At 38.6% G+C, this 18,993-nt stretch overlaps 2 protein-coding genes across 3 annotated transcripts in view; one reads left to right on the top strand and one right to left on the bottom strand.

The window, feature by feature from the left end:
• The window catches only part of CMSS1 (cms1 ribosomal small subunit homolog), a 224,092-nt gene that overhangs the window by 169,309 nt on the left and 35,790 nt on the right, over nt 1–18,993 (bottom strand). The gene's annotated exons all lie outside the window — the stretch shown is intronic.
• Nucleotides 1–18,993, top strand: part of FILIP1L (filamin A interacting protein 1 like) — a 197,017-nt gene that overhangs the window by 147,211 nt on the left and 30,813 nt on the right. The window contains exon 1 of one of the 2 annotated variants that reach the window (XM_020784959.3): nt 11,922–12,149. The exons of the other annotated variant lie outside the window; for it this stretch is intronic. The gene's annotated coding sequence lies outside the window, so the exon portion shown is untranslated. Of the gene's footprint in view, nt 1–11,921; nt 12,150–18,993 lie in introns of those variants that run through there. 2 annotated transcript variants of the gene reach the window in all.

Below are 18,993 nucleotides of genomic sequence, written 5' to 3'. Positions count from 1 at the left end.
AAACTGAAGATTATTGAAAATCACTGCTTTTTAGTAGATAAACTAGTTAGTTAGTTAGTCAGTCAGTCAGTCAGTCAGTTAATTAGTTAGTTAGCTAAAATTTGTTTATCCCACCTTTCTCCTAAAAAAGGACCCAAGGTGGCATATTATCTTAGGATCATAGTTACAATTTTTAGAAATATTGTAGGTATGTGATCAGATAGCACAATAAAATGATAATACATTTTAAAAATATAAATCATTACATGCCATCAAGTCAATTCTGACTAAAGGCAAACATTTCCAGGGTTTTCCAGGTAGAGAATATTCGCAGGTGCTTTACCAGTGCTTCCTTCTGGGGGCACTCTGAGACTGTACAGCTTGCCCAAGGCCACACAGACTGGCTCTTTTTGGGTGGGGCGAAGCAGTAGGGAATTGAACCTCTGCTTTTGCAGCCAGATATCTCAACTCACTAAGATACTCAGCCAGCTTAAAGATGGACTAGGTACTGTACAGGTTGTAAGCCCATACTGGATGTTGCGGGGAAGACAGTAGGGATGGCAGAACTGACTTTCCTGGTCATCTCCGGTTTCTTTTTTTCCTGTTAAACTAAGTTTATGTCCATTATGGTCATAAAGATATACTTGGAAGCATACTGCTAGTGCTTGTTGGAATCTCAGAAACAAGAGGAAAGAGGTGGCTAAATACAGAACTATTCGAATATTACTTTCTTGGCCATAGTGATTAACGAGTTGTTTTCCACTACAGCCACATTTCCCAGTTATTGTTAAATAAGCTTTTCAATTATTGTTGGGAGCTGACTTCCCATCTGAAGTTTGGGGATGGGGAATCAACTGGGCAAGTAGGTTTAGTTCCCAGCCTGCTTGGAATAAATTTTTCATCAAGGGAAAATCGCTGTGTCCTTAGTAAGAAATGCTTGCGACATCATGTTTTCTACCACAGCTTACCTAAGCAGCCTCTGCAAAAATGATTAAGGTGGGATGATTTCAAACATCTAAAAATATTTCTCAAAATAAATTACCCATAAGATACTGGAAGCCAGTATTTTTCATTTGTGTAAATATCCTGTAGAGGTACTGGGTGCGGTAGGAAAGTGGTTGCTGTGATTTATATAGTTGTAGAGGAGAGTAAGGCTCGTGGACTGAGACTATGCATCTAAGAAGATCTTCCCTAGTGTTCTGCTAAAACGGTGTGCTTGAAAGTGGCCTCAGTATCATTAGGACTGTAGGGAGTCAATCTTATGGGAACAGTACGGATGCCACTTTCTCAGGAACAAGTGGAGCACACACATGCACGTATGTCCTCTGCAGAAAACCTCCTTGGCATTGCTTTTAAAACAATATTTGGAAGATGCTAGATGATCTGATTGCATTTTGCCTCATTAGTAATGAATGAAATATCAACATTTTAAAATGAATGTGCTACGTCCAAGCTCTTGTGATTAGCACATCTTTCCTTGAAATCAGGGTGACTTAACACGGCCCAAGCATCTGCCACCCAGGTGTACAATGTAGATGTCCTCATCTCCCCCTCCCCCACCTTCAGTTTGAGAACTTTAACTCCTACACCTTACTCACGCTTGCAACCATTAATCTCCATTTAACCTAAGCCACCACAGTGAAAAACAAAGTAAGAGGGGGTATTTGATGAACTGAATCCGCAACCTCCCCACAAAGGAATCTGCCCTGCATTTTGCTATTGTATACCATGTGCAACCTACACATTTCTCAGTGTCTGCTGTAATAAATAAGCTGTCAAGCAAAGAGAGAGACTTAGATTTGAATAAATGGACCATTTATCCAAAAAGGAGAGATTGTCCACAACAATATTTTAAGAAACAGATTCTTATATTATTTATTTATTTATTTAATTTTAATTTTAATTTTAATTTAATTTATATGCCGCCCACACTACCCAAAGGTCTCTGGGTGGCTTATAAGCATAACATCAGTGTGCCTGAAGAAGGCTAAAAGTGCAATAGCCGAAACGCGTTGGGCTTATCTTTGAATAAAGTATTGATACCCATTTTTAACATCCTGGGACCACGGTCTCTCTTTGCTTGACAGCTCCAGTGGATGTACCAGTCCTTTTTGTTCTTGCTGTAATAAATAAGTAAACATTTAATTATTATTATTTTATTATTTATTTTATTTATATCCTGCCTATCTAGTCAATTAAGACCACTCCATTAAGCTACCATTAATTTGTAGCACAAATCAAAATCTGGCACTTTACACACCTAAGTACAGGATAATGCATATCTCTTTGAGAACAAGTATGTTTTTCCTTGCTCAAAAACTGTGGGAAAGCATGTAGACCCAGTATGCAGGACTTTGCACAAATGCAGATGTGTGTATATATACACACATACCTCTTTAGAATTGTGCTTGGCCTTCTTTTCAATAGGCAGTTGTTCCAAGTGAACATATTTCACTGATGGTTATGTCAAAGCCCTGCCTGATTTAAACCAATTAGATTTCTACATGGAATTAGGTTATTCTGAAAAGAAATATTCACATTCATGTTGACATCAGAAACCTTGATATAAGCTTCTCCACAATTTTAAAATGTTCCTAAATTAGTCCTACAAAAGCAACAAGGGAGAATTTGAGAAACTGAATTAAGTGATGTTTGAAATGAAAAAAGCAGCATGATCCCATTCTTCTTAAAGTCTAAAAGGACTATAGGACCATAATGAACGCCTAAGCTGCAAAATAAGATATATGGGGAAGGTGTTATTTAAAGACTTAGAGGCTATTCTCCACCCAGCTCCACGTGGGTACACAAGATCAGGTGCACTTTTGCAGCAATTACACATTTTCTAGGGAAGACTAGCTCAATATTTTGCATCCAGGAAGAAGTAGTACACCTCTCATGTATTCATAATTCTGTGGGGGTTTTTTAATGGCATAGTAGTGCACATAAGTTAAAATAGCTGTTGTATCTTGTTTGAGAAAGAAAGAAAAATCAAACTTCTGTCCATTATTCTGCAACTCATGGAACTAAGTGACCACACAGCTTCATTCATTTTTGAAACTTCTCCTAAGTGACAGTTAGGAGCTACGTAAGGTACATGAAGCCTTTCCTTCTGAACTAGTATAATTCAGTTGGTTGGAGTTGGCTGCACAGTCAGGGAATGGGAGGTTGAACCTCCACTGTGCCTTCCAGGGAAGGGGCCATTTGAGAGCGATCAGAGCATGTGTGGCAGATGGAGTTATGCGCCCTGCCACCTGGGTGGCCTTGGCAAGGTGCACCATCCCAGAGCACCACCAGGAAAAGGGATTGGGGAACCATTTCTGAATACTTGACATCCTGAGAACCTGGGAGAGTTGCCATGAGCTGGAATAGACTTGACAGCACCTAATTAATTAACCTATCCCTTTACTCACTGAAATCCCCACTACCCAAATTCCCACTTCCTGCCTTCTGTTAGGCTTCCGATATTTTACCTGCCACTATACTTTCAACCTCAAAAGCCAGATGGCTGCCAATTTTTATTGAAATGAAGTAGATAATTAGGATAGCAAATACCTGACACAAAAGAGTAGGGTTGCAGCCAGCTGGTGTGCATCCAGTTATGCTACAGAGCTACACACACACAAAAAGTGAAACTAAAAGCAAAACTCTCTTTCCAATAACGTGGCTGGTCTCAAGCTTTGGTTCTGTGGATGTTACGGATTTTAATTCCCAGAACCCCTCACCATTGGCCATGCTGGCTGAAATTGTCAGGAGCAAAGCAGAAAACAATTGGAGGGCTAAAGGTTAAGAACTTCTGCTGTAGCACAAGGGAAGTTGTGTGCCTTATTGAGAAAAGGGAAGCCTGAAATATACTACAACAAAGAGTCCTGCGGCACTTTTGAGACTAACAAGTTTCATTCAAAGTAAGTTTTTGTGGACTAAAACCCCCTTCTTCAGGGTTGCAATTCACAAATACTGTAACATATGCCAAATAAAACCTGTTAGTTTTAAAGCTGCCACAAAGGCAGTTCTTTGTTACTTTCGCTGCTACATATTAACTTCATGGTATCTTCATGGAAGCACAGTAATTTTGCTATACTGTCTCCATGGAAGTACAACGTTCTGCTATAATAAAATCCTGTTGCTTCACAGATTCTTAAACAACCTCTTGCAGAACAGTTAGTGAAATAGCGCTTTACAACTCTTTCTGCTTCTCCTCATGGTTCTTTGGATCTAGCCCTCTATGTCTCCATGATAGCTGTGTCACTTTAGTCCTATCTTGTTGAGTGCCATTTCACCCGGGATTTCTGACAGAGGCTGGGAGTTTGATTTTTCCACTGTGCCTCCTGGAAGAAGCACCAGCCTGTATAGCCTTGGACAAGGTGTATAGCCCCAGAACAAGAAGAGCAGAATGGTAAACCACTTCTGAGTACAGTGGGGTCTCGACTTACGAACTTAATCCGTATTGGAAGGCAGTTCTCAGGTCGAAAAGTTCTTAAGTCGAATCTGCATTTCCCATAGGAATGCATTGAAAACCATTTAATCCGTATCTGCTCTTTTCCATCCATAGAAACTAATGGGAAGCTGCTATTCTGCCTTCTGCCACTAGAGGGGGATATTTTTTCTTTTTTCCTTTTAACCTAAGATGACTTAGCTTTTTAAAAAAGGGAAAAAAAGAGTTTGTAACTCGAATCTAAGTTCGTAAGTTGAGTCCATATATTCCTATGAGAGCGGTTCGTAAGTCGAAACGTTCGCATGTCGAGCCGTTCGTAAGTCGAGACCCCCCTGTACTCTCTTCTTAGAAAACCTAGCAGTTGCCACAAGTCAGAATCAACTTGATGGCACATAATCAAGACAACACCTTTCTTCTCCATGCCCTCCTTGCTCTATTTCCATTACTTTACTCATCATTCTACATCCTAACTTTTCTCCAAGGAGCTCAAGGTGACAGATATCATTTTACTTCTATTCCGTGTAGCTTTTTTTTTTCATAAAAAGTCATTGAGGTCCATTTTACCAGGGGATCATAACGGTCAAGTTAGCTTCTGGCATCTTTAAATCAACTGCTGGCAAAAATTAAAATCTTAGTTATATATGGTATATACGTATCTTAGTGTGTCAGCCATCATTTCAGCTCAGGATGGACAAACTAATTGTGCAAACTCTAGGCACAAACTTTAGCTTTTCCAGCTTTAGCGTTGGAAAAGCTGAAATCTACACATGATGTACAGTATGTGTGTTGTGTTATCATGTTGCATCTGACGTAATAGTTATACTAACTGGGTTTTCAAGATAGGCAATATATTTATAATTACCACCACCTCCAGTGGGCAGGGAAGTAAACCCATGTCTCCTGATTTCTAGTCTGACATTCTATCTACTATTCTGCACTGGTTCTCCTCCCTATTGCTCTTTACTTATTTTACAGTACTGATCTGTTCTTTCCTCCAATGAACTCGGTGGGAGCGTGTGTGTACATGACTTTCCCTCTCCACACTTCATTTTCAAGATAATCCTGCAAGATATTTCCAGCTGCGATCTGTATTGCCCAGTGATTTTTATAACTAAGTAGAGATTTGAACTCACGTCTTTTGAGTCCTGGTCCAGCACTCTTACCACTAAACCATGTTGGACAAGTTTTCACTTAATTATTATAGGTTAAGGTTACTGCCCTGCTGAAGCCTCTACAGTTGATCCCCAAGGACATAAAAGTGTTGATCTGTATTGGTATTCGTGCAGGGAGAGTCGTCCTCCCTCCCCCTGTCTGGAGTGGCTAGCCAAGCAAGAAGAGAGCGGGGCTCCGGGAGTGATTGAAGCAAGGCCCCCACTGGTGGAAGCGAGAGTGGATGGCCTGGCCCCAGCAGCCAGACCCTTGTTAACTCCAGTTGTGCAGCGATATTCACATTTGTATACAAATACCCCATCTCTAGATATAACCACAACCTAACACATGAAGAATTATCAGAAAGGAAGAAAAGATTCTTCCTATCTATTTTTTCCATACCATGCACAATTTTGTACATCTCTGTTACCTCTTGCCTTATTTCCAAGCATGTAATTTCCTCATGGGGAGTTGCTTCACTCCCTTGGCCATTTTTTATTGTCTTATTGTTTTTTTAAAAAATCCCACAGATTCTTTCAAAGCTATGAAACTTTATGCGTTTTTCCCATGGTGATGGCAGTAAACCTGTCAGAATTCTGCACAGGATAATTCCAGCAGACTTCTGGGTTATGTATTCCAAAAATAGGAAAGTTCCATCCCTAGATAATATACATGATAAAAATGGTGGTGTTGCAAAATAAACATAGGAAAATATGTTTGCTTATATGTGTGAAAATTAACTAATTAATTTATTTTAAATATTTTAACCTGCTTTTCTCTTTTAAAAAGACTCAATTGCTTACAACAATTAAAATACAGTATTTAAGTTAGTAGCAATGAGTATACAATACTAACATGATCAATTAATACAAATGAAAAGAAAAGTACAACAATCCATTTTTAAAACCCCACTCGGTATCCATTCACTCAGGGAAAGCTTGCCTGAAGAGAAAAGTCTTCGCCTGTTTGTGGAAGGACAGTAAAGATGGGGCCAACCAAGCCTCCATTTAAAGGGAGTTCCATAGTGTGGGAGCAGCAACAGAGAAGGCATATGATGTGTACATGTGCAGAATTTCTTGATATCTAAAACATACTAGTGTAATACACATTTCATATAAGCATACAAAACTTCCTTACTCTATGTTAGACCATTGCTTAATATGCTCAGTGGCATTGATATCATTGGTTGGCACAATTGGGCACCTGCTGTCAATCCAGGGCTCAACCCCCTCATCTCCACAAGTGATACTGCTGCAGGTTATGACTGCTAGTTGCTCACTTCATCCCTTTCCTCAAGATGTGGTTTCCTGAGAGGACACTAGCACTTCTGACTAGGGAAAAAAGCTGGTTTGCAGCATCCATCTGCCATCTTAGATTGCCCCAAATTTCATGCTCAGCATCAGCATTCTTTTGGAAAATCTAAAAGGGCTGACAGTCATCACCAGATCAAAGTCACAGCTTACCTCCAATCCAAAAGGTCCACTATTGCCTTTGAAGACGGTCTGGCGACTGCAACTGGTCCAGAATCGAGCTGCGCGGCTGGTGAGTGGTGCAGCCGCCAGGGAACATATCAATGTTGTGAGCAAGATTCTGTATAAGTTACATTGGCTACCAGTTGCTGCCCGGGCCCAGTTCAAAGTGCTTGTTTTGGTATATAAAGCCCTAAATGGCTTGGGCCCTGGATACCTGAAGGACCACCTCCTTCCAGCAGTTAAGATCGAGCCGGGGGCCCTTTTCAAAGAGCCGTCCCTTAAGGAGGTAAATAAATAATAATAATAATATTGACCAGGGAAAGACATCCAGATGATGATGTAGGTGAGTGAGTAGTAGCTGCAAGTGTTGCTTCAGTGGAAATAGGGTATAATGGTGGTAACACAATGACAACAGCAAAACAACAAGAAGAACAACAGTGTCTTGAATTAGACTAGAAAGCAAACTAGCAATCAACATAAAATTATTTAAAATAAGTTAAAATTGTGGTGGCTGTACTTTGAACTCATTGAGTCTTCTGAACTGTCTTCAAGGGCAGCGCCACATTCATTACAACATGGTATGCTGTTAAATGGGTGTCATCAGAGCACAGATTATAGTTGCCAGATCATCCTTGTCCAAGAAATGTCAAAACTGGTATAGCAACCCAAGCCGATAAAAACACTCGATGTCATCAGGGCCTCCTAGACTTCAGGTGACCAATATGGACTATACAGTAGTTTCAAGGTGAGAACATGGTCCTTCTCAAGGACTGCAACCCCATATCCACACAGTGAATCCTGAATGAAGGAATTATCTGCACAGTGCCCCTGTCCTACCAGAACTCAGCAAGAAGCTACAGCCAGACATTTCCAGACACGATATATGCTCCTTAATGCCCATTCAATGAATAAGCATCATCATATGGAACACAAGAGCATGTATGTTCATTTACAAAGAACTGGGTCAACACAGAGAATTTTAAAAAGACATGCTCAAATCATTTAAATGCACTGAGTAGACAAAACATGCTGGTCTAAATAGTCAAGAAGGAGCAACTTTGTGTTGGCACGCAACAGTCGAAATGACCTAATCAGGCTTTAGCTCTGGTTTCTCTGATTCTGTGGTATTCTATCCTGCCATAATATTTACAAGTACAACAAATTTTGAAAAAAAACTATGATTAGTTACTAAGGAGACTGGAATTGTTTAGATGGAGTCAGCAGCTAAATCATTCCCTCTCCTCTTACAGAACAGCATATATTTGTAAGGTTCCACTGGTTTCCCAGCTCTTCCTTCCTACTAACAGTCTGCTTCTACAATTAAAAAAAAAAAACAATTTTATCTCTCTGAACTTCTCTCTAGGGACAGACCATGACGCAGCTACGGAGGACCATATATCAATATACAGAAAGTGTCAGGTTCAATTTCTAAAACCCAGACCTTAGAGTTGAACCACCACACACTTGATGTCACTAAGTAGCATTTGCTGAAACCACTGACGAAGCAAGAATCACTAATTTGCAAAGGCAGAGGAGGCAAGAAACAAAGGGATTGCTCCTTAGTATCAATTTATGATCTACATTTTGGTCAAGATTGGGGTCCTAACCAGAAGAATAGCAGAATAGTCAACCCCAAGGTACATAAGAAATTCTAAATAATGACCATATTGATAAGAGCCATGTTCTTTGGGAGTACATTGTCACTTACAGATTTTAAAAAATTAGTTTGTTGTGCTGACTAGCCAGAATTCTACTGGTGTTTGCATGAGAGCTGTATAACTTGCGGAAGCTAATCGCCCAGGTGCTGGAATATACCTTGGTTGTGCAACAGCATGCACGACCAACTTAGATTTGTCCTAGCATCTTGTCAGTTAGCCATAATTAGCTACAGCAAATCTTACATGAACACTGATAGGTGTTCCCCAAATTTGGCCAGTTTCCCCAAATCTCCCAGCTAGCGAAGCCAAGGGGCTGGAAGATTTTAGGAACTGTAATCCAAAAAGTATGTTTGCAAACAGTGTCAGACAGTTCTGAAAAATATCTGAATGGCATTTTACAGGAAAATTGAAGTCTGAAAGAAACAAAACTCTTGTATTCGCGAAGGCTTTCATGGCCAGGATCTAATGGAGCACAGAGGACAGCATTCTGTGCTCTGGTGCAGTTTGTTTGGGAGTTGAGTATTTATGGCTGTGTGATCAGTTTTTGTCCTTTTCAGGAGATGGGTGATTATGGTGGTCAGTGTTTTTGTTGTGGGTGTATTGTTGTGATAAGGAGGAGAGATTATCTATCACTGTGATTGATGGGTGTTGTTATCTGGTCTTTTGTGTGTAGTGATCACTGGTCCTTGTAGCTGGGTAGAGTTCGTTGACCTTTTGCACGCTGTATTTTTCAGTGCTGGGAGCCAAGTTTTGTTGAGTTTCAAACTTTCTTCCTTTTTGTTGAGGTTCTACTGATGTTTGTGGATTTCAATTTTTCTGGTTGTTTTAGTCTTCAGTGTCTCTCATATTCTTTGATTCTGGTGTGGATGCTTTGTTTGTGGTTCCAATATATACCTTGCAGTTGTGGCCAGGTACATATTTGAACCACAAAACAAAGCATCCACACCAGAATCAAAGAACATAAGGGACGCTGCAGACTAAAACAACCAGAAAAATCGCCAGTAGCTGAACATGCCCTAAAACAAGCTGGACATGAAATTCTATTTCAAAATACTGAAATACAGGGAAGCCATTGAAATCCACAAACATCAGCAGAACTGCAACAAGAAAGAAGAAAGTCTGAAACTCAGCAAAACTTGGCTCCCAGCACTGAAAAATACAGCATGCAAAAGGTCAATGAACTCTACCCAGCCACAAGGATTGGTGATCACTACACACAAAAGACCAGCTAACGACACCCATAAAACACAGTGACAGATAATCTCTCCTCCTTTATCACAACAATACACCCACAACAAAAACACACTGACCACCATAATCACCCATCTCCTGAAAAGGACAAAAGCTGATCTCACAGCCATGAATACTCAACCCCCAAGCAAACTACACCAGAGCACAGAGTGCTGTCCTCTGAAGATGCCGGTCACGGAGACTGGCCAAAGGTTAAGAAGAACAACCTTCAGAACACGGCCAAAGAGCCCAAAAAACCCACAACGAACACAACTCTTGTTTTGCTGTTTAAATGGAAGACACTAAAGCATACGTTTCATTAAGAATTAGCCACCAGAATTCAACTGCAGAAGGGTGATTGTGCATTAGGTTTTCCACTCTTGATCACTCCCCTTCATGCAACCAGTCACACAACTGGCTCTGCCCAATCAATGGACAATCAGGCATATAAAAGTGAGCCTGCAAGGGGAGAAAATGCTGAGGTAATTACTCTTACACAACCATGCAGGCTAACCACACACTGACCTCAAGGTCAGATCTTGGCATCGTGTGTTGAACAAGTAGGACAGACTTCTCTCTCAGATGTGTGAGAGAGATCTTTCCTGTTCAGAGAATTGCAGCTGGTCAGAGCAGACAATATTAGGCTAGGTAACAAATAGTACAAGCTGTCACAAGACACATTTCTAAATCACCGTACTTTAAAAGACCGTCCTACCAAATCTCGTTTCATTAAAAATATTTATGTATGTGCTTGCATATTTGTACGTTTAAGATAGGAATGGAGAGAAAGAAAATACGTGATCTTGAGTAGGCTGAAATACCCTTAATTTTCATGCACTACTGATAGTCCATCTTTGATCCACATACGCTTGTCTTCCTTTTCTGTAATCAAACATATTGTAATCAAACTTTGTATATGTTTATGGAAAGACTTAAGTATAAGCAAGTAACCAACTCTGGGTACAATGTTAAACCTATTTACTAGGGAATGCAGTTCATTTAGCATATTGTAATTTACTTCTGAGTAAACATGTACAGAATTGCTCTACAAAGAGCTAAAGCAAATAATTTATAAATAAAATCAGATGTTACAGAGTGATTTTAAAAAGTATTTTATAACAATACTCCTTCATTAAAATACACAGAATTTAAACCCTCATTCAATTTCTACAGTCCTTCCCCTCTCCCTCCCTCAGTTTGGATACCATAAGAATACAGCAGCAAACTGGGATATATCCTTATTACCCTCTTTTTGCTGTTTAAATGGAAGACACTAAAGGATAAATTTAGTAAACTTAATTATGACTGACTCACCAAAATCTAACTGGAGAAAAACCATATCTACGTATAAGGGCAATCATACCATGGGTTTCCCCCTCTTGGAGACTCCCCTTCATTTAACCAGTAATGCAACTGGCTGAACTTTTTTCCTGATTATTTATTTATTTAATAATCCAATCAACATTCTCTTTGACACCGTTCATAGTGCTAAAACAAGACAAATGCAATATACTAAACATATTAAGTGAAAGAAATGCAAAAAAAAATAGTTTTGAAGAGAAAACAGAGAACATGCATGCACACACAAAACACACCCCAGTTTCTCATCTGGCATTCCCATCCTCACTTGAAGAATGGTTTGCTAGTTACATCATCAGGAAATAAAACACAGGAAAAAAGGGAGCAGACTGTGGGTTCACGCTTCTCATAGAAGAGTTCACCCAGGTTTGAAATTTTGTTTTTGTACTCTAAAGAAAAGAAACACGGCAACCCAACCCCTCAAAACAATTGCCCTATAGAAAATGAAGATAAAAAGTACTGTATCAGATTGCAAGTAGCTCTTTGCTCTGTTATCAGGAGTGAGAAAGAAGTGCCCTAGCCTAACTCTTTCCTGCCTTCATTTTTGGCCAAAACCTGATCAGACAAATGAAACCTTTCACACCATCCAGCGTGTCAGCTGGAGCCAGAACACATTAATAAGCTTTTTTTGTTTTTAGCTCTGGATATCATTGAAGTACTCTACAGACACGGCGACGAGTCTGCACAACACACAGTTCCTTATATGGCATTGCCATGACGTAATGCTCCATAGGCTTGGGGCATGCAGAGAGTCTCTCTCTCATTGTTTGGTGTAACTGCTGGAATGCTCACATCCCTGATGCCTAAGAGAATCAAACACTACAGAGCAATTGCTAACTCAGGGAGCGATATATAGTTCATTCACTGAAGGTAAGAAGGAAGTTTCTGGATGAAGTTTCTTTTGGCAGCCAATAGGCATTTTGCCTCAAAGTTAAGTTGCTTCCCTTAAAGAGATGCACAGCATGTTTGATTATTTGGAGAGCATAGGGTTTTTCGGGGGGGGGGGGGGTTAATACAGGCATCAACTACTGCAAACTACCAAACTATTTAAGTGTTGTCCATTTAAGTATAAAAGGTTCTTTCCAAAGCAAAAGATACAGCATTGACACTAAGGGGAAAAAAGGGGAAGACTATGTATTACACACAGTTTCCAAGTGTCTGCTGGACAGAGTCATAACTGCATTTAAAACTGTGGGAAAGGACCCAAAACTTCATAAAGTTATAGTAATTCTTTTCACACATATGTGCTATGGACTAACAGGCATGTAGAGAACATATATGAACTAAGATTTAAATGGACTTTTGTATAGTTTTCTTGCACTTGACTATGGGAGATGTAAATTGTACTCAAGAAGATGCTGTATTAGGAATGCAACAACAGTGCAAATACCAGCACAGTTCTAGTCACTGGTTTATGTTTGTGATTCAGACAGACCTATTCAAGGTGACAGAGGAATGAAAGAACAATGACTTTTAAATCATTATTCAGCAAGGTGCTAATTTATAGGGCTACCTGTTATTAAGGGTAGAACATTTTAAGGCAGTTTACAAGACAGTGCATGACTTGACCTTAAGTCTGTCTAAAGCATCCTTTCACATGCCAGCAATATAGATATATGGCCAGATTAATAATAGGTAACTGAAGTTCGCATCATAGATATACTTGCTACTTACAGGAGAAAAAAACATAATATTGTTCATGCGGGAGAATTCTAAAAGATGTATGTTTTTTCTAGCTATTTTGGGTTTGTCAGCATCTTTTTAAAACTGTAACATGACAAAATTCAAATCTTACTATATATATATTAGTGAGGGGTTTATTTAAATATATATAAAGAACCATACAATATAAACCTTTTTCAAAGTGTTGAATATTGCTGAAAGCAGCTACTGGGCATATTTGTTGAAGATGTACTTGCACTATAAAAGCATTCATGTCTCATGTAAAAGTATACGAGTGGACACTTTAGAACTTTTGCTGTTGTCCTTTCTTTGCTTTTCAATGCAGTGCAGAAGAAAAACTGTGGTGAAATCAGTTGTTAATTAGGAACTGACTCATACAGACTTTCCTTAATGGCTAACAATCTGAAATTTGTCTTAACATTTTTACTCCCTGCTTCAATGACAGCTATACTTGCTGAACGGTAAAATAATAATGTTACGGCTTTGAAACAAATATCCATAAATGCTCAATAGAGAACCTGAGTTCTTATGGTACTTGCAGACTGTGAAAAGAGCAGCCCACTCTACTGGAGGCTCATGAGCAACTCACCCCATCGATCTACAAAAGGAAAAAAAAATCAACTCAAAAGAGCCATATCTTCCATTAAGCGAGTGAACTCTTTTTTAGGAGAAGCTTCTTTAACCCAATCTCCACTTTTTCATTCCACTTGACAGTCTTAAAAGTTGCACTCTGATAACTGATTGATTTACGAAAAATATCTAACGTTTTACTGTTACTGTAGATTGCAGTGCAGCAAAAAGGGCACCAATGGAGCAAAAGAGTGTTAGAAACTAAACTACAAGGGAAGACAAGAATCTGGTACAAGAAAAGTTCAAAACCTAAACCATTTATCTAAAAATACTGAATACATAAATGGGAAAGTTTGTTTTGTAAAGTTTGCAAGTGGGTATGAAAAAGTCATTCCTATCAGCTGCAGGAGTCCAAATCCTTTAAACCTCTAGGAAGGGAGACCATTGATTCCTCTGTAGTGCTTCTCTTAAGTCCTCACCAAACAATAAATTAGATCTAAACAAATGAAAATTGTACTGCCTTGTCAAAGTATTAGCAGTCAGATTTCTCCAAGTATTCGTTTATTTTTAGACATAAAAAACTTTCATTCAGATATGGGGTTGATGTGGCTCTCACAATTCTCATAACTTGAGATTTGATGTGCAATTCTCAAGTTATGGTATTCAGTACTAAAGCAAGGTCCAAGAATTTATCATCTTACTAAGTTTCAAAACTTCTAATCAATACTTCATTACTTTATATCCTATATATATATTTTTCGTAATTCTTGATAATCAATTAAACTGTCTCAGGGCCTACTGGAAGATACCAAATGAAATTAAGCATTTTGGTTAGCTTTCATTTATGTATCTCATATCCTTGAGAGATTTACGTGTTGTTTTCCCATAAATAAACCAATGGGATCTAAATATTGCTCATCACATCCATTCATATTTACCTACAATAAGGCAGCAGTTTTATGCACGAAGTTATTGAAAGTAAGTCCAAATAAACTCAGCGGGATTTCTCAGCAGGCAGGTATGGGACTGTGTGATAACTCTGTAAGTTACTGCTTTACGAAATGCGCTGTCTCCAATAAGCATAAAGTTTGTTCACTATCTATGTTAGCTCTGCAACTGTCAGTGGCTTACTGCTGAACTTGTAGGTGGATGTTATGTTTATAGTGACCAAAGCAACAGACAGAAACTGAGAGGGTTATACAACCTTCTGTGGTGATGGTGTACCTTTACTGACATCACATTGAGCAATACAACTTGAATTCACACGGTCTCATTAATATATCTGCATTTCTTCATTTTTTCATCAGCCCTACCTATGCTATGCTACTCTTTCAAATATAACCACTTCCGTATGAACATATCAATAGCAGTATAATAAATGAACTTGTTTCATATGATAAAGCTACTTTTTCATCACATAACTTCAATATTACTCTGTATTAATCTATTAAATCGTACAGTGACGACAATTTCTAAAGTAATTTTTTATTTGCCACATTGCACCCATTTATTTACATTTTTTTTAAAAAAAAAGAGGTTTATGTGGTGCAATCTCATTAGTGTCTACTGGCTGAAATCCTGTTGAATAATTTAGGCTTCTACAACTTGATATTATGCAAGCAGTAGGGCTCACAGTGTTAAGATAGAAGTGCAATTCATAAAGCACTTCTGCAGCTCCATCACACAAGTGGTCAAAATGGTAACTATGTGACCAATTGCGTGATTGAATTGCGCAATCTGCATTGCGAAGCACCTGGAATATTCATGCAGGCGTAATGTTATGCTAGCTGGCTGGATAGCTCAGTGAGTAAGGTATCTGACTGTGGACCCGGACATTGGGAATTCAATTCCCCACTGTTAATCCCAGAAAAGCCAGCCTCTGTGGCCTTGGGCAAGCTGCACAGTCCCAGGATGCCTCAGAAGAAGGAAATGGTAAGCCACTTCTTAGTGCTCTACCTTAAAAAGCCTGAAACGGGTGGTCCTATGTCAGAATTGACTTGATTCCTCCTCCTTTTTATTATTATTATTATTATTATTATTATTATTATTATTATTATTATTATTATTATTATTATTATTATTATTATTATTATTATTATTATTATTATTATTATTATTATTATTATTATTATTATTATTATTATTATTATTATATTAGCCATCTCCAGAAAAACAAGTTTCTGCCATAGAGTTCAATTATACCTGAGACTCTCACTTGTTACCAAGTTTTGGCTCATGTGGTGAGGCTACACAAACAGAGCAGCCTGTCTCTCCTGCTTTCACGTGATGAAAGCGACAGAGGGAGGCAGGGCTAGCATCTTCTCCCCAATACATATGTGTACTACATGCTTTGATAATGGAGGAATACTGTTTTACTCTCAGGCAATTGTTATAAAATTGCACCCTTCATTTTGATAATAATTATTTCTTCTTACAGTTGTGCTTCAAAGTTTCCAGTTAGCATTTAGTTGACTTAAGCATAAATAAACATAAAGTACTGTATTTTCTATGTACTTTACTATACACAGATTGTTGTAGTTTTGGAAGAGGTAGCTATTCAAAAGCAACCATCAGTTCAATGAAATTAGCTGGAACTCTAATATCAAACATTTAGAAGTTAGAAGAGGAATCGTAATAGTTTAGCTTCTCTGACCATTAGAGACTCAACTTGCAAAAGATGTCTCACACCCACAAAAGTCTGAGCATGTTCCATTCTCAAAAGGTCAAAGAAGGTTACACTGGCTTTTTATTCACGCTAAAGAATAAATATCATGTTAAAGAGAAAACTTCCAGTCGAGAAGGCAACATAACCCTCAAAAGCCACAGCATTCACTTATGAGTAACTACAAGCTTTTTAATCGAGGCTCTGCCAACACAAACACAGGAACCAAAGGGGTTTGTGGGGGACTACTTGATTCCAAAGGCATACACTGCTAAATATCAGCTTCCTTACTCCAGCCAGTCACATACCATTCAGCTGAACAGAACAGAGTGCAAGGACAGCAAAGCAACAGGAAAGAGCTAAAACAGGATAATATAACTGTAATCTTTGGGATATAAACAAGGTTGTTCTCATCCATTTTTTTTAAAAAAGAGGAATTTTTAACTTAGTACGAATGAGGGAGGGTTGTATTTATTTACCTGGGCCTCATTTGCGGATACTATGAACTTTCACTGCCATGTAATATTACCTGTCAATAGATATGGTCCTGTTTGTGTAGCCAGCAGAATAATAATAGTATTTTTTTGCTGTTAATTTCATTTCATTTTGCCTATCATTTTATTATCTGACTTCCTTGGTGCCTACAAAGGTAAATTGAACAGCAGTGCATGTGTTACTTCTATCTCTGAACCCTCTTCTAAGTCATTCAAATGGATAAGTTTCCAAAAGTTCTGTTGTATACATATCATTTGCAACCTATAGCTTCTTGAGACCACTTGTATTTTAAACTTATTATTATGCCATAAATTAGGCATCCTTCAGTCTTGAAAGACTATGGTACCGTGCTCTGTATGGAGGACTTGGAACAGCATCTAGTGTGGCTGAGGAGGCCGATTCGAGAGTGACAGTCTCTTCCACACTGAAGACAAATCCAGTCTGTCCCCTGTCCAGCTCCCTGGTTTTGCTGCTTTTGTGACTTCCTCTTTGCCTCAACCTGCTGGGCAAGGGTCTCTTCAAATTGGGAGAGGCCGTGATGCAATGCCTGCCTCCAGGCTGAACGCTCAGATGTCAGGGTTTCCCATAAATATGCATAAAGGAAACTGGTCCTGATAGATTATATTTTGAAATTCCTTTCAGAACCAAATTGATGCTTTTTACATACCTGTAGTCAGTTGTTACGATAATAATTTAAAAATACAGCTTTCCCTTTGCTCAGCATTTTAGCTCTTGTTGCAAAGGATGAAGGCAGAATTGAAAAGGTAATCAAAATATTACAAGTCTTATTCCCTTTATTACAAGCATATCTTGCCTGTTCTCACAACCAGGTCAAAGCAGCAAACATGCTTTCTCCAATTTCATCCCAACAAGCCTGTAAGGCAGGTTCGGTTTATACCTAGTGCTACATGACTGGATTGAGATAAATCCTGAGTTCCCATGGAAAGTCTAATCACTACACCACATTGATTCTCCTGTGCCTGCTTAAGTATGCAAAATACACCTCTTGTGGCCAAGAGATAAATATTTTAATACTAAAACTAATTAATGTAAAATCAACAGAGTTTTGTTGAGGGGTACCTTGGTACAATATTAAAATACTATTTTTAATTGGAAAGCATATCATGAAGTTGGGAGTTATATCCAAACAAGTATACACAGCGGCAGGAAGAAAAAAAATCCAAATACTATACACTGCAGCGTTCTGTCACTGTCCAGTGCAATTTCCTAGCTTAAGATTGTTTCAGGTTCTGTTTCAATTCTCACAGACCATCTGCTAAACACCAGTGATTTGCATGTTTGTATACAAACATATATACAGACTTTAAGCAAAATGAATGTTACAGTCTGTAATCCCACAAAATAAACTGAATCGGTTTCCTAATCTCATCAGGAATCCTTTCAGTGTAACTGCTGATAAGACTCGAGGGTAAGATGCACACCTTGGCTATCTACCATTTTCTGATGCCAAACCTTTTCAATTTAGTACCCAGTTCATATGCAACGCTAGGACATGTTTGCCACTTGTGAGTTGTCAGGATCCCATCCCACACTGGTAATATCTGTACCTAGGAAATGCATGCTTCAAGTGAGTTTTCTGAAATCTGGATAAATTAAATCCCATTACAAACTTAAAATGACAGGCAATTTTTCATCAGCATTCATTATCTCAAGAAAAGGAATAATCAACCAATATTACAAATTATAATACTCCCAATTTATTTACTTACCCAGTGTTCCATCATTCCCCATATAGCCTCATCTACATCTCTTATCCAACTGCTCATTGTGCTATGTATCACTTGAAGAAGAGGCAGTAAAAATTTGGGCTTCCAAATGATCCGCAGCTCCCACCATCCCTCACCACTCCCTAGACTGGCTATGGCAAATGTTACGCAGTTACAATCCACCAGCATCTGATATTGCATCTACATCCTCACCCCCATCCTGACAAATGAATAAAACTTGTTAATCACCACTTCTGTGTAATTTATATCAACTTGGTGACTCCAGTCTAGCTGGGACTAACACTGAGTTACCATTAAACTTTATCCTAAAGGTTTCTTAATATTTGTCACTGTGCATCTGGTTTGTACTGGAAGCTTTACTTACAGAGATGTACTAATACCCAGAAGACAAAGTGAGCTTTGACAAATGAGATATACGAGTTACTTGATAGCCAACTGTACTGTGCAAGATGTGTTACAATTTTTAAGGTAGCTGGGCTCTTATCAAGATAACATTACCAGATAAACTCAGATTCTTTACCAGTCTGTATCTTACTAGCACTTAACACAGTTCCTA

The sequence above is a fragment of the Pogona vitticeps genome, chromosome 3, assembly GCF_051106095.1.
Source record: "Pogona vitticeps strain Pit_001003342236 chromosome 3, PviZW2.1, whole genome shotgun sequence".
Lineage (NCBI taxonomy): Eukaryota > Metazoa > Chordata > Lepidosauria > Squamata > Agamidae > Pogona > Pogona vitticeps.
This window is presented reverse-complemented; position numbering and strand designations above follow the sequence as displayed.